Below are 12,543 nucleotides of genomic sequence, written 5' to 3'. Positions count from 1 at the left end.
TTGTGATCTTAGAATGAAGTCAAAGGAAACTAAAATGGGTTTTCCTTAATGCAACCATGTGCAAAATCACTCTTTACCATAACAGATGATCTGTAAAAATATTTGTGCATTTTTAAGTACCCTTGAGAAGAACTCTCTTTTCAATAAAATAATGTATTATTTTTATAATATACTCTGGAAACTGAAATCATTCTATCTATCTTATTTATTTGGGTTCATTATCATCCCCATTAGACAAGTCAAGTGAAAGATTCTGCAAATGCTCTCAGGGCAGACACTGTAATGCTAATTTCTTTCTTCCTCCTTTTTTGTGTCAGGTTGATCATGAAATTCATTTGAGTTACAGTTAGAAGGAAACTGTTGCATGGCTTTGATCTAATGTCTCTACAGGTTTTTAAATTCACATCTGAGGATATTCTAGAAAGAAGCCGTTACCATTGTGCAGAGTTGTGAAGATAATGGTAGCGTCCTCTAGGAGAAGGTCAGGTCTCCAATACCTGGACATTTAGATTTCTTTGTGGAGTGGCCAAGAAGGGAGAAGGGCACTCTCCCGATAGCCACCTCATAGAGCAAGGAAAGCATTCCTATGTGGGGTGGCAGTGCAGAAAGGTTGACCATTATTGGACTAGTTCTATAAAATTACCACAGAAATCCTTAATAAAGAGAAAATTAATAGCATATGGACTCTTGCTGAGACTTCATGAAAACACCCAGGGAAAGAAAGAACAAAGGGCAGTCTTCCCAATGTATATGGAAGAAGTAAAATGTTTTCCTAAATTTTTCTATCAATGTCAACATCTTGGATGGAAATATGCTGTAGAAGAAAGATTAGCTCCAGTGTGCTCAAAAAGAATTTTCCTTGCAAATAATCCTGTGTGTTTTTAATATGTCGGATTTACATTGTCATTCAGGTCTATATGGTAATTTTCAATGTGATTTTTTTTTACTCATGAATTATTTAGAAGTGGGCTCTAAAATTTCTGAATTTATCAGTTTCTTGGCTATCTTTAGCTATTGATTGCATTTGTATTTTATTGCATTGTGTTTTGTTGAGTTGTTCTTTGTGGTCAAGTATATGATCATTTTTTGAAGATGTTCAGTATGTGCTTGAAATGAATATGTATTTATTTATTTGTGGGACTGTATATATATACGGTGTATATATAAACATTGTATAGCAATTATGTAAAGCTTAATCATCTTGTTCCTATTTTCTTAATCCTTACTAAAATTTGATTTGCTCACTCTGTTTTTGAGAAAGTTATGTTAAATTTTTTTTTCATTACGCTCTATCATTGTAGAGTGCTAATCCCCCCCCCCCTTGTATTTCTGCTTATTTTTTGCTACATGTGTTTTGAGCCTAAGTATTTACGTGGATACTGAATCAGAATAATTATGTCTTTTTGGTGAAGTTATCAAGTAAAGCAGCTCTTGATCGTTAATAATGTGTTTTTTTTGCCATTAAAGTCTGTTTAGTATATTTCAGCTTTCGTTTGGTCACTATTTATATGGTGCTGTAATCATCATTGGTTAACCAACCAGAATCCATTTATCCCTCTTCCTTCCAACAGAACCTCAGTTTTGTTCAGGTAGCCAGCTCTGTCTCACACAGGTGAAGATTTGATGGGTCTAAGGGTGAATCCATTCTATTTTTCAGTTGATTGGTTATTGGGCATGAGATCCAATGCTAGCCAAAACCAAGTGTGCTTGTAGGTGGGGAACCTCTAGGAATATTTCCTTCTGAGTAAGAACCGTGGCCTTTTATTGCCACCTGAGTAATGCTGTTTATGGTTTAACACCTGGAATTGCTGCAACCATCTTGCTACAAGCCTAAAAACCAACACAGAGGATGTCAGAGCAGAGAGATGGAAAGAATCTGGGTCCTTCATGCAACCATTTCTTTTTGCATATCCTTTTAATTTTTATGTGAAACTTTTCTTTTCGTGCCTTATATAAACTGAGTTGCTTTGAACCCAAAGACAGGGTTTTAACCTCTTAAGAGGTATATTCATCCACTTACATTCATTTAATAATATATTTGCTCTTCTTTCATCTTGTTTGCTGTTTTCAATTTCTTTGCAATTTTTTTGGCTATTTAATATTTTGTTATACGTACTTGGTTTTATTTGATTTTTCCTTATAATTTTTGAAAATTACAATATTTTTTCATTCTGCAAGTAGTTATGTTTAAATATAAAAATTCTTGATGTTCAATGCCAGTTTTGTAAAAGTAAAAATTGATGCAATGAGCAAGAATTAAATAAATTACTATACATACAAACAATGCAATGTGTGCAAGTAATTGCAGTGGTAATATTTATATTCACCTAGAAAAAAATTTAAGACATACTGATAGATGATGATAAAAGCAGCTTGTAAAACTCTATTTACAGTTGATCTTCAATGATTTCTTTTAGTCTATTCCCATCATATTTAGCAGAAATTCTGTTATGTTTCTGTATATAAATTCCATCTTTTCCTAGTTTCCACAGCTAGTTCAGGCTTTCTCCCATTTTTGTATTCCTTTAGTCCTATAATTGGCCGGAGGGGCAGTGTTAGAATTTGGGTTTCTACCTTTCCTGTAAGTCTTGTTCTTTTTTATAGTGTCATGTTTCATTCATTCATTCCTTCAATAAATATCATGTCTGCCTATTAGGTGCTAAATATTTAAGCTAATTATAAGACTACATATTTAAGCCTAAATATAAGATTGATTACATAATCTATAAACTAAAAACAAAAGGAAGAGACTGGTAGATAGAAGGTGTCCAGAAAATAAAGGCCCAATAAGGTAACTTTGACCATGAATAGATATCAGAAATAGTCTCCCACTCATGAATGTGGTGTGTTTCAACTAAGTAGAGTAGTAATTAGAAGAAAGTTCGAGGAAAGTAGAAGAAGTTAGTAAATCTGAAGTTGTTTTTAAGGTGTGAGTCTTACTCTGCAACTCAGAAAAAAGTTCTGCCACTTTGCTACTTTAGAAAACCAATAGCCTTATTCACTACTGGTGCCTCAGTTTCCTTTTCTGTAAAATGGGACTGAGTGAATACAGGTAAAATGGGTAACAATGATACAACTATTATATGTTATAATGATATTATATATTACATATATAATAAATGATATTAATGTATTATATAATATTATATTAGGTATGTGAGGCACTGCTATAATTTTTCATATGTTAGCTCCTAATCCTGACACCCTAAGAAGTAGGTGTAATTATTCTTGCTTTGCAGGTGAGGTTTAGAGGCTGCCTGTAAACGTTTTCTCTGAGAAATAAAAATGTTTTTTCTAGAAATTGCAAAGAACTCAAGACTCGTAGAGAAAAAACTGAAATTATCCTTTACAGAGCAAAAATCAACTGTTAATTAAGAGCATAAAAGTGTATCACTCACATTTATTCTCACCAATTAAATGTCATTGAAATTAAAGTAGAATTTACTCAAACATTAATAACATATGGGACAACTGAATTTGCATGGAATTGTGTTCAGCTTTAGTGAGTGGTAAAGACAAGAGTGTTTGACTCTTTCAAAGATTCAGTGTGAAAGATGAGATTCAGACCCCACATATCTAGTGATTATAGTAACTTAGAAGGTAGATGGCTGCACAGCAGCTATTCACACTTTCTATTATGTAGAACTGTTGCTTTTCTTTAAGGGAGAAGGGAGAGAGATCCAGGCTAAATTCATCTAACCTGCCATGATTGCTACATAAGAGCCTTGTTTCTGATTACTTGTCTGTTTATTTACCCAAACCAGTGCAGACTAGTAAAGGAGAGTCTATTCCTGCTATTCTTCCATAGCCTAACCTACCCAAGGCAAGCATTTTACTGGCTCCCTCCCTCCACTGCCCACTTTCCACACTGAGTACCAGCTACATGGGTTGGGTAAGATGGAGCCCCCATGTTCCAGTCTTTACATGACCCAAGGACATCAGCATAAATCCATCCCTTTACTTGGTTCTTCACGGATGGACACACCTAGGTCTAAACCAATTTATGTTGTCAATATCTGACTCAGTTCAAACAGCAGGAAGCCCAGACAGTTTGCTTAGTTCCTGGCAGAAGATGTAGTCCTCTGAATGGTGTGGTATGAGGAGATGAGATTTGGAATTGCTGCAGCCATTTTGCAACCATGAGGGAACCTATCTGACAATAAAGCTAACATTCCGAAGAGGACGCAGCTGAAACAATTTCAGAAAAATAGAATTCAAACTCTGATGAAACTTTATCTGAAAATCACTCTACCTTCAGACTTTACACTTATGTGAACCAATACATTTCCTTTACTTTAAAAGTAATTTTGAATTAGGGTCTCTGCTATTTGCAACTGAATGCATCTTAGTCGATGCTGATTATGGTGCCAGGCAACAGGCTTGCAGAGAAATGTATGAAGTCCAGGACTGATTACTTAGCCAAATGGTAACACAGTCAATAATAACTTGGGTTTTATAAATACAGGTGATTAACTGCTTCCTGATGTCTTTTATGTCCACCCTCCGCTGTATGATCTAGCTCACTTTTGATGTAGTCCCTACACGCTTGTGTCCCTTCTTTGTGTTCATCCTTGGTGATCTGGCTGGACAGCTTTTCTCCGTTTTCTAATTTGCCTTTCAGAACTTTGCAGAGTCCTGCGCTGCCAATTTGGCTGGCTGTTCCCCGTCCTGTACTTCCCATATAGTTTGTTCACCTGCCAGAATTGTTTGTTTAAAGAGCATCCAGCTCTTCTGGACTCCTTTCTTCCCATCAAGTCTTTTTTTTTTTTTTTGCCAGTGCCCTAAACTTGTTGAAATTTGCTTTCCCAGAACTGATTATTTTTTCCTCATCAGCTTCTTTTCTTTTCCTTAGGAAAGGAATGTTTTTTTTCATTATTATTATTATTACTTTCACAGAAGTTTCAATTCTTTTTTAGTTCATTATTAACTCTGCCATTGTTGAAAATTTAGTTAGAAAGGATCTTTGCCTTATGATACATTTTTTCTAACCAGTAATTATCTCCAGTGTACTTGAAATGTATTTCATGGTTTGTGGTTGATGCATTTTCTACAGTAAATATCAGGGTAGTTAGAAACCTGTCTGATCAGCACCCTGGAGTATTAGGATGCCTGTCTTCATATAATTCAGTGTGGGATAAAATAAAATAAAGCAGATGTAAATATGTCTTTATAGTGTTTGCTTATCTTAAAGTCACTATAATAACACATTTTGAAAATTAAACATTAAATTATCACCATAATCCCAGGCGCCAAAATAATGACTTTTATTTTTTACACCCCCCCACCGACCCACTCCCCCACACACTCATACACTAGTATTATTTCCATGTGTCCTCGGGAAGGAAAAAAACCAGAAGTTTGAGAGGTTGCTGCAAAATTCTTGTGTGGAGAGAAAAATATATTTTTATTAGAAACAACTTAAATATTATTTTGATTGTGGAAAGAGAGTCCTTAGGAGTTGTGCTGGCTGGGTTCAGGGTGAGACAAAAAGAATTAAATAGCCCTGATAAGAGAAGCAAGAAACTGTAGTAAATTATTTGCTATTAATAAAATGGCTGTAATTATTCCCTGTCCCACCCCTACCTTGACACAGGTACACTGCTTTGCAAGGTGACTTCGTAGCTCCCTCCATCAAGTGGAGAACGCTGACTTGCTTTGATTATTAGAATGCAGCTGAAGAGATGGCGTACCTGTTGTTCCTAAGAACCCTTGGGTGCTTCTGATTGTTTTCAGTGAACCCAGCCCAACTTCATGTGAACAAGCCCAGGTTAGCCCACTGGGGGATGAATGACTGTATGGAGCCAAGTCAATTCAGCCCATTTGTCCCCGTTGAGGCACCAGGTTCATGACAGCCCAGCTACTAAAAGCAAAGCCAACCTGCCACGGACAGCAGATACATGAGAGTACCCAGCTGAGTCCAATCCAAATTGCTGACCAGCAGAATCACAGGCTAAATAAATGCTTATTTGGAATGGCTTTTGAATCAACAAAAGCTAACTGATACAGAAATATTTAAGTCTGCAAGGATAGCATTGTGGGAGAGAAGAGTAGTGCTGGGAATGGGGTGAGGCTGTGGGAAAGGAAAATAAGTGGTGAGGGAGAAAGAGCCCAAGGCAGGTGACGTCAGTGAGAGGTTTTTGATTGTGATGGTGGCTGGGAGATAGAATTGAGGTTGGCATTACAGAGTAACACTTCCTTCAGTCCTACCCTAACATTCTGCAAATGTCTCCTATTCACATTTGCCTGGGATGAGTGGTATTTTTCAGAAACCAAAGAAAAGGGGATGAAAGGAGGAAGGAAAGGGAAATAGTTGCAAGTGGTGAGACTTGAGAGAATTGGAAATTTAGAGGAAGCAAGCAATGTCCAGAATCATGAGGTAACTCGGAAAAAATATGTCCCACTCAAGAATTCCTAGACATAGTGGAAGAGTGTTGAGTTTTCCACTCTATGTTGATTCAAGCCAATTTTATCTAAATCGTGGTGGATAAGGTCACACTTCCACAAACCAGAGAACTTCCAGCCACTAGGAACAGACATTAGGTTGTTATACAGATTTCCTATCTACTATACATATGCTGTGTATTTTGTTTCCAAAGGGTAAGCTGGCTGCCCAAGACAGTGTGTGGCACACCAGTTCAGCTACAACAGCATCAGTAAGAAGTAATTTTCATTGCTAATTTTTCTTTTAAAACATCTGGAATCAAAGGAGAAACCGACTCATCAACCAATGTAAATAGCCAGGCAACAGCAAAGCAAGTATGAAGTTAAAACTGAATTCCTGGATGTATTTGAGGTGAAGGGAGCAATGCAGGCAAGATGTGGAAGCAGGATAGTCCGGCATATTTGAGGAAGAGAAACAGTTTAGTTTGGCTGATTACAGTGGGCAATACTTTAAAATACCATATGATGTATTTTTTTCTCCTTAGTATTCCCAGAGTTGGTTTTTTTGTTTGTTTGTTTGATTAGTTGCTTGTTTTTAAAACCCTGCAGGCTTCCCTCCATTAAGCCAAGAAGCTAACGATGATTTTTTTTTTTTTTTTTTTTTTTTTACAGGGAAAGGGAGCTGGAACACTGAACACAAAGAAGTCCTTGCTCAGCTTTGAGTTTCAAACTAGGTTTTGAAAATCTGGTCTGTACATAAATAATAGTCTCAAAAAAATTAGACTTTCAAACAGGAGTGGGACGTTTTCTCACGCCTCTTAGAGCAGAGTTTTTATATAAAGAATCAAAGCTTGGAGGGTTCACCTCAGAGAAGGATGAAGAAGAATAGAATTTGAAAAAGTTCCTGCTACACAGACAAGAGTGAAACACCGCTGTTTTGGGAGGAATGCCTGGGAGTGTAAGGAAGAGAAGGGAAAGATGTTGCCCATGAATGCTTGGCCTACTCAGGAATTTGAGGGAAATAATAAATATTAGAGAGAGCCTGGAGGGGGTTCAAGCCTCTCAGAGGAGTTCCAGTGTCAGCGAAGCGCCACGTCTGGCCTAGCTGAGGAAAATGTCTAAGCTGGTGAACTCAGGGCACCCTCACAAGTCCCCATGCACAGCTCTGTGGTGCTGGGAACGCAGCCAGCACGTCCTGCAAACCCCGCCCCTCCCCGGGAGGACCCTGCCATGCAGGGAAGACCCACCTGGATGACAAAGAGGCAGGGGTTCCCAAGTGAAACTGCAGAAGTGGGGGCTTCTTGACTAGGATCCAGGGAAGATAACAGGTGTCAGTACAAGAATTGGCACAACACCCAAACATCAGCCACAGGGCTGTGGTCCAGTGACTGGGAGAGACCACGCTCCCTGCAGCACAACAGGGCAGAGGAGGCTGGTGATAGGACCATATAACTTAGGTGGAGGTGTCCCCGTGTCCTCCAGGACTTCCCCTGCCCACAGGCGCCAACAGGGGAAGGAGGTGAGTAGAGGAGGAACACTTGAGAACAGGGAAAACTCTGTAAGCTGTAGGAGTTAACCCAAGGGAGCTATTTTAAATCAAGAGAGGCTGGACACTTTTAATTGGCAAAGTCAAATTTTTCAACCATCAGTGGAAAGACGTGTAAAAATGAAAGGAAATTACGTAGATTTTTGCACATCTGAGTCAGCATATGTGATTTTTTTTTTTTTTTTTTTTTTGACCGAAGTACATGTTGAATATATTTGAAGGAGAACAGTGAGAGAGAAGACAGGGGAGGTAGTTTAAAATGTCATTGAGGGAAGGGAAATCAAACACAATCATGTCAAATCTCCTGATCTCTGAATAGAAAGGCCAGGACTACATCTGATAATCTAACAATAAATTGAAGGTTACCTCTTGGAGGACATTATGCTGAGTGAAATAAGCCAGTCATAGAAGGACAGATACTGAATGATTCCACTTATATGAGGTTATCTAAAATAGTCAGACTCTTAACATAATAACTTCCAGGTCCATCTACGTTGTCATAAATGGTAAGATTTCATTCTTTTTAATGGCTGAATAATATTCCATTGCATATACCGTGTTTCCCGGAAAATAAGATCTAGCTCGACAATCAGCTCTAATGCCTCTTTTGGAACAAAAATTAATATAAGACACGGTATTATATTATATTATACCTGGTATTATGTTATTATATTATATTATATTATATTATATTATATTATATTATATTATACCCAGTGTTATATTATATTAAAGACCTGGTCTTATATTACAGTAAAATAAGACCGGGCTTGTATTAATTTTTGCTCCAAAAGACACATTAGAGCTGATTGTCCGGCTAGGTCTTATTTTCGGGGAAACACGGTATGTACCACATCTTCTTTATCCAGCCATCCACTGATTGGCACTTGGTTTGCTTCCATATCTTGGTTACTGTAAACAGTGTTGCAATGAATATAGGGGTGCATATATCTTTTTGAATCAGTGTTTTGGATTTCGTCAGGTAAATACCCAGAAGTGGAATTGATGGGTCATAAGGTAGCTCTATTTTTAGTTTTTTGAGGAACCACCAAACTGTTTTCCATAGTGGCTCCACCAATTTGTAATCCTATTAACAGTGCATGAGGGTTCCCTTTTCTCCACATCCTCACCAACACTTGTTTTTTGTTGATTTATTGATGATAGCCATTCTGACAGGTGATATCTCATTATGCTTTTAATTTGCATTTCTCTGATGATTAGTGATATTGAGCATCTTTTCATGTCCATTGACCACCTGTATGCCCTCTTTGGAGAAATGTCTGTTCAGGTCCTCTGCCCATTTTTAATTGGATTGTGTGGGTTTTTCTTTGGTGTTAAGTTGCATGAGTTCTTTATAAATTTTGGATATTAACCCATATCAGATGTATCATTGTCAAATATCTTCTCTCATTCAGTAGGCTCTTTTTGTTTTGTTGATGGTTTCCTTTGCTATGCAAAAGCTTTTTAGTTTGATGTAGTACCACTTGTTTATTTTTTCTTTTGTTTCCCTTGCCGGAGGAAATAGATCAGAAAAAAATATCACTAAGAGCAATGTCGGAGGGTTTACTGCCTATGTTTTCTTTTAGGAGTTTTAAGGTTTCGGTTCTTACATTTAAGTCTCTAATCCATTGTGAGTTTGTTTTTGTATATGGTGTAAGAATGTGGTTTAGTTTCTTTTTCTTTCTTTTTTTTGTTGTTGTATCTGTCCAGTTTTCCCAACATCATTTATTAAATAGACTGTCTTTACCCCATTGTATGTTCTTACATCCATTGTCATAGATTAAATGACCATAAAGCCATGAGTTTATTTCTGGACTTTCTATTCTGTTTCACTGATCTATGTATCTGTTTATGCCAGTACCATTCTGTTTTGCTTACTAAAGCCTTGTAGTATAGTTTGATATCAGGTAGCATGATATTTTTAACTTTATTCTTTTTCAAGGTTGCTGTCGCTATTCGGGGGGTCTTTTGTGGTTCCATTAAATTTTAAGATTATTTGTTCTAGTTCTGTAAAAAATGCCATTGATATTTTCATAGGGATTGCATTGAATCTACAGATTGCTTTGGGTAATATGGACATTTTAATGATATTAATTCTTCCTATCCATGAGCATGGTATATGCTTCCATTTATTTGTATCTGCTTCAATTTCTTTCTTAAGTGTCTTATAGTTTTCTGAGTACAGTTTTTTACCTCCTTGGTTAAATTTATTCCTAGGTGTTTTTTGTTTGTTTGTTTGTTTGTTTTTGATGTAATTGTAAGTGGGATTGTTTTCTTAATTTCTTTTTCTGACAGTTCATTATTGGTATGTGAAAATGCGACCAATTTCTGAATATTATTTGTATCCTGCTATTTTACTAAATTTATTTATCAGTTCTAATAGTTATTTGGTGGAATCTGTAGAGTTCTCAATATATAACATATGTCATTTACAAATAAGGAAAGTTTTACTTCTTCCTTTCTAATTTGGATGCCTTTTATTTCTTTTTGTTCTATGATTGCTGAGGCTAGGACTTCCAATACTATGCTGAATGAAAATGGTGAAAGTAGACACCCTTGTCTTGTTCCTGATCTTACACAAAATGCTTTTAGTTTTTCCCCACTGAGTATGATATTATCCAAAAATGAAAATTTCACACAGCCAGAGTACAGGGAATGTCCATTTGAGCAGAATCTGCAGAGTAATTCTGCAAAAATGGACCATCAGTCTTGGCTAAAGTACATCTGTCTCACACATCTGTCTTGCACATTCACGATACTCATAGGCAGAGAAGAAAAGACTCTACTTTCCTTTGCACCTTCAAGTTTGTTGTTTTAGCTCATAATTAGTTCAGTTTAAGAGAATAATCCAAATAAATTGACCTCAGAGAATACAATGTGTTAACTTGTCTTCTGTTTTAAATCAGTGTCAGCGGCTGTTTATTGCTTCAAACAGGACAAAATAATTAAGGTGATCCCTTAATGCTTTACACCTTGCAAGTGAAGATTTAGGAACGACCATCAAAGCTTTAGAAAGCAACACATTTTCTTCAAAGCAAACCCTGGGTCTAAATGTGAGATCCTCTCCCAGTATACACAACATTCAAGCAAGATGAGGTCTAGTTGGGGCTACCCTTTCTCTTCAATGGAGGGGAAGACTGTGCAGCAGCAGAGAGTGGCTTTTGCAAGCCATCAGGGAACCAGTCTCACCATCTTTATGGGCCTGTTTATATGGAAGTTTGAATTACGTCCACAATGCAAATTGAGCAAATTCTCAGGGCAGGTTCTGCCAAAGAAATATTTCTCACAGCTCCAGCACAAAGTTTTCAGAGGGCTTCAACCTGCTTTGCTCTCTAAAAGTGCTAAATTAAATACAGGAGTCACAGAAAACTCACATTTGCTCTTTAGCACAACCTAAACATCACATAGTGGAACTTATGAGAATTATGTACATTTTTTAGGCCATTTTGGTACTAGTAGTGGCATAGTTGTAGGACCTTACTATTTTTCCAAAAGTATGACTATACCTTCTGAAATGCCTAATTTGCACCCACTGAATCACACACTAGGAGAAGTTGGCTTATACAGAATTAAAAATATACTGAAGTGACTGAAGTAACTTGAGGGGATTCTTTGTCTATGAGTCAGTGACTGAAAGCTGTTGAAATATTTAACAGAGTCCCTTCTAGAGAGCCCCTGTGTGAGCATATCTCAATTCCACTGACCCTTCTGGTAAGCATGCCCCAAACCACCTTTTATTATAGATTTGAATAGTTACATTTTAAAATTAACTGTACCCAATCCAACAATTCTATTCCTGAGTATAGACCCTAGAGAACTGAAAGCAGGGACTCAAACAGATAGTTGTACACCCATGTTCATAGCAGCATTATTCACAATGGCTGAAAGTTGGAAATAATCTGAGTGTCTGGAGGAATGGACAAGCACAGTGTGGTGTATCAATATACAATGGAATATTATTCAGCCATAAAATAGAAGGAAATTCTGATCTATGCTACAATATGATGAAGACATTATGCTGAGTGAAATAAGCCAGTCACAAAACGACAAATGTTGTATGATTCTACTTATATGAGGTTCTTAAAGTGGTCAAATTCATAGAGACAGAAAGTAGAACAGTGGTTACCAGGGGCTGGGGGTTGGGGGGAATGGGGAGTGACTGTTTATGGGCAGAGAGTTTTAGTTTGGGAAGATGAAAATGTTCTGAAGATAGATAGTGTTGATGGTTACACAATATATTTAACATATACTTAAACATGGTTGAAATAGTAAATTTTATATTATGTGTATTTTACCACAATAAAGTAGTTTTTTAAATCCCCAATATAATGTTGACGGTGGTCTTCTAGACGAATTGTATTGAATTCATATAAATTTTAACTTTAAAAGCCATCATGCCAATAGAAAGAGCATGATTCTGAGAGAACTGTCAGGAGAGCAAAAAGCACTAAGATGAAATGGCTGATGGTCTGGCATAACCCAAAGAAATAATGAAAACTTACATAAATTGAAACAACAGTACTGATAAAAGAATCCTTAACCTAACCAAGTGGATAGACTAAGACATGTCCAACCTAAGTACCCACAGGACACGTGACAGGTGAGCGCTTAAAATG

The sequence above is a fragment of the Rhinolophus sinicus genome, linkage group LG02 (assembly GCF_036562045.2).
Source record: "Rhinolophus sinicus isolate RSC01 linkage group LG02, ASM3656204v1, whole genome shotgun sequence".
Lineage (NCBI taxonomy): Eukaryota > Metazoa > Chordata > Mammalia > Chiroptera > Rhinolophidae > Rhinolophus > Rhinolophus sinicus.
The sequence above is the reverse complement of the archived record's forward strand: the minus strand, read 5'-3'. Positions refer to the sequence as shown.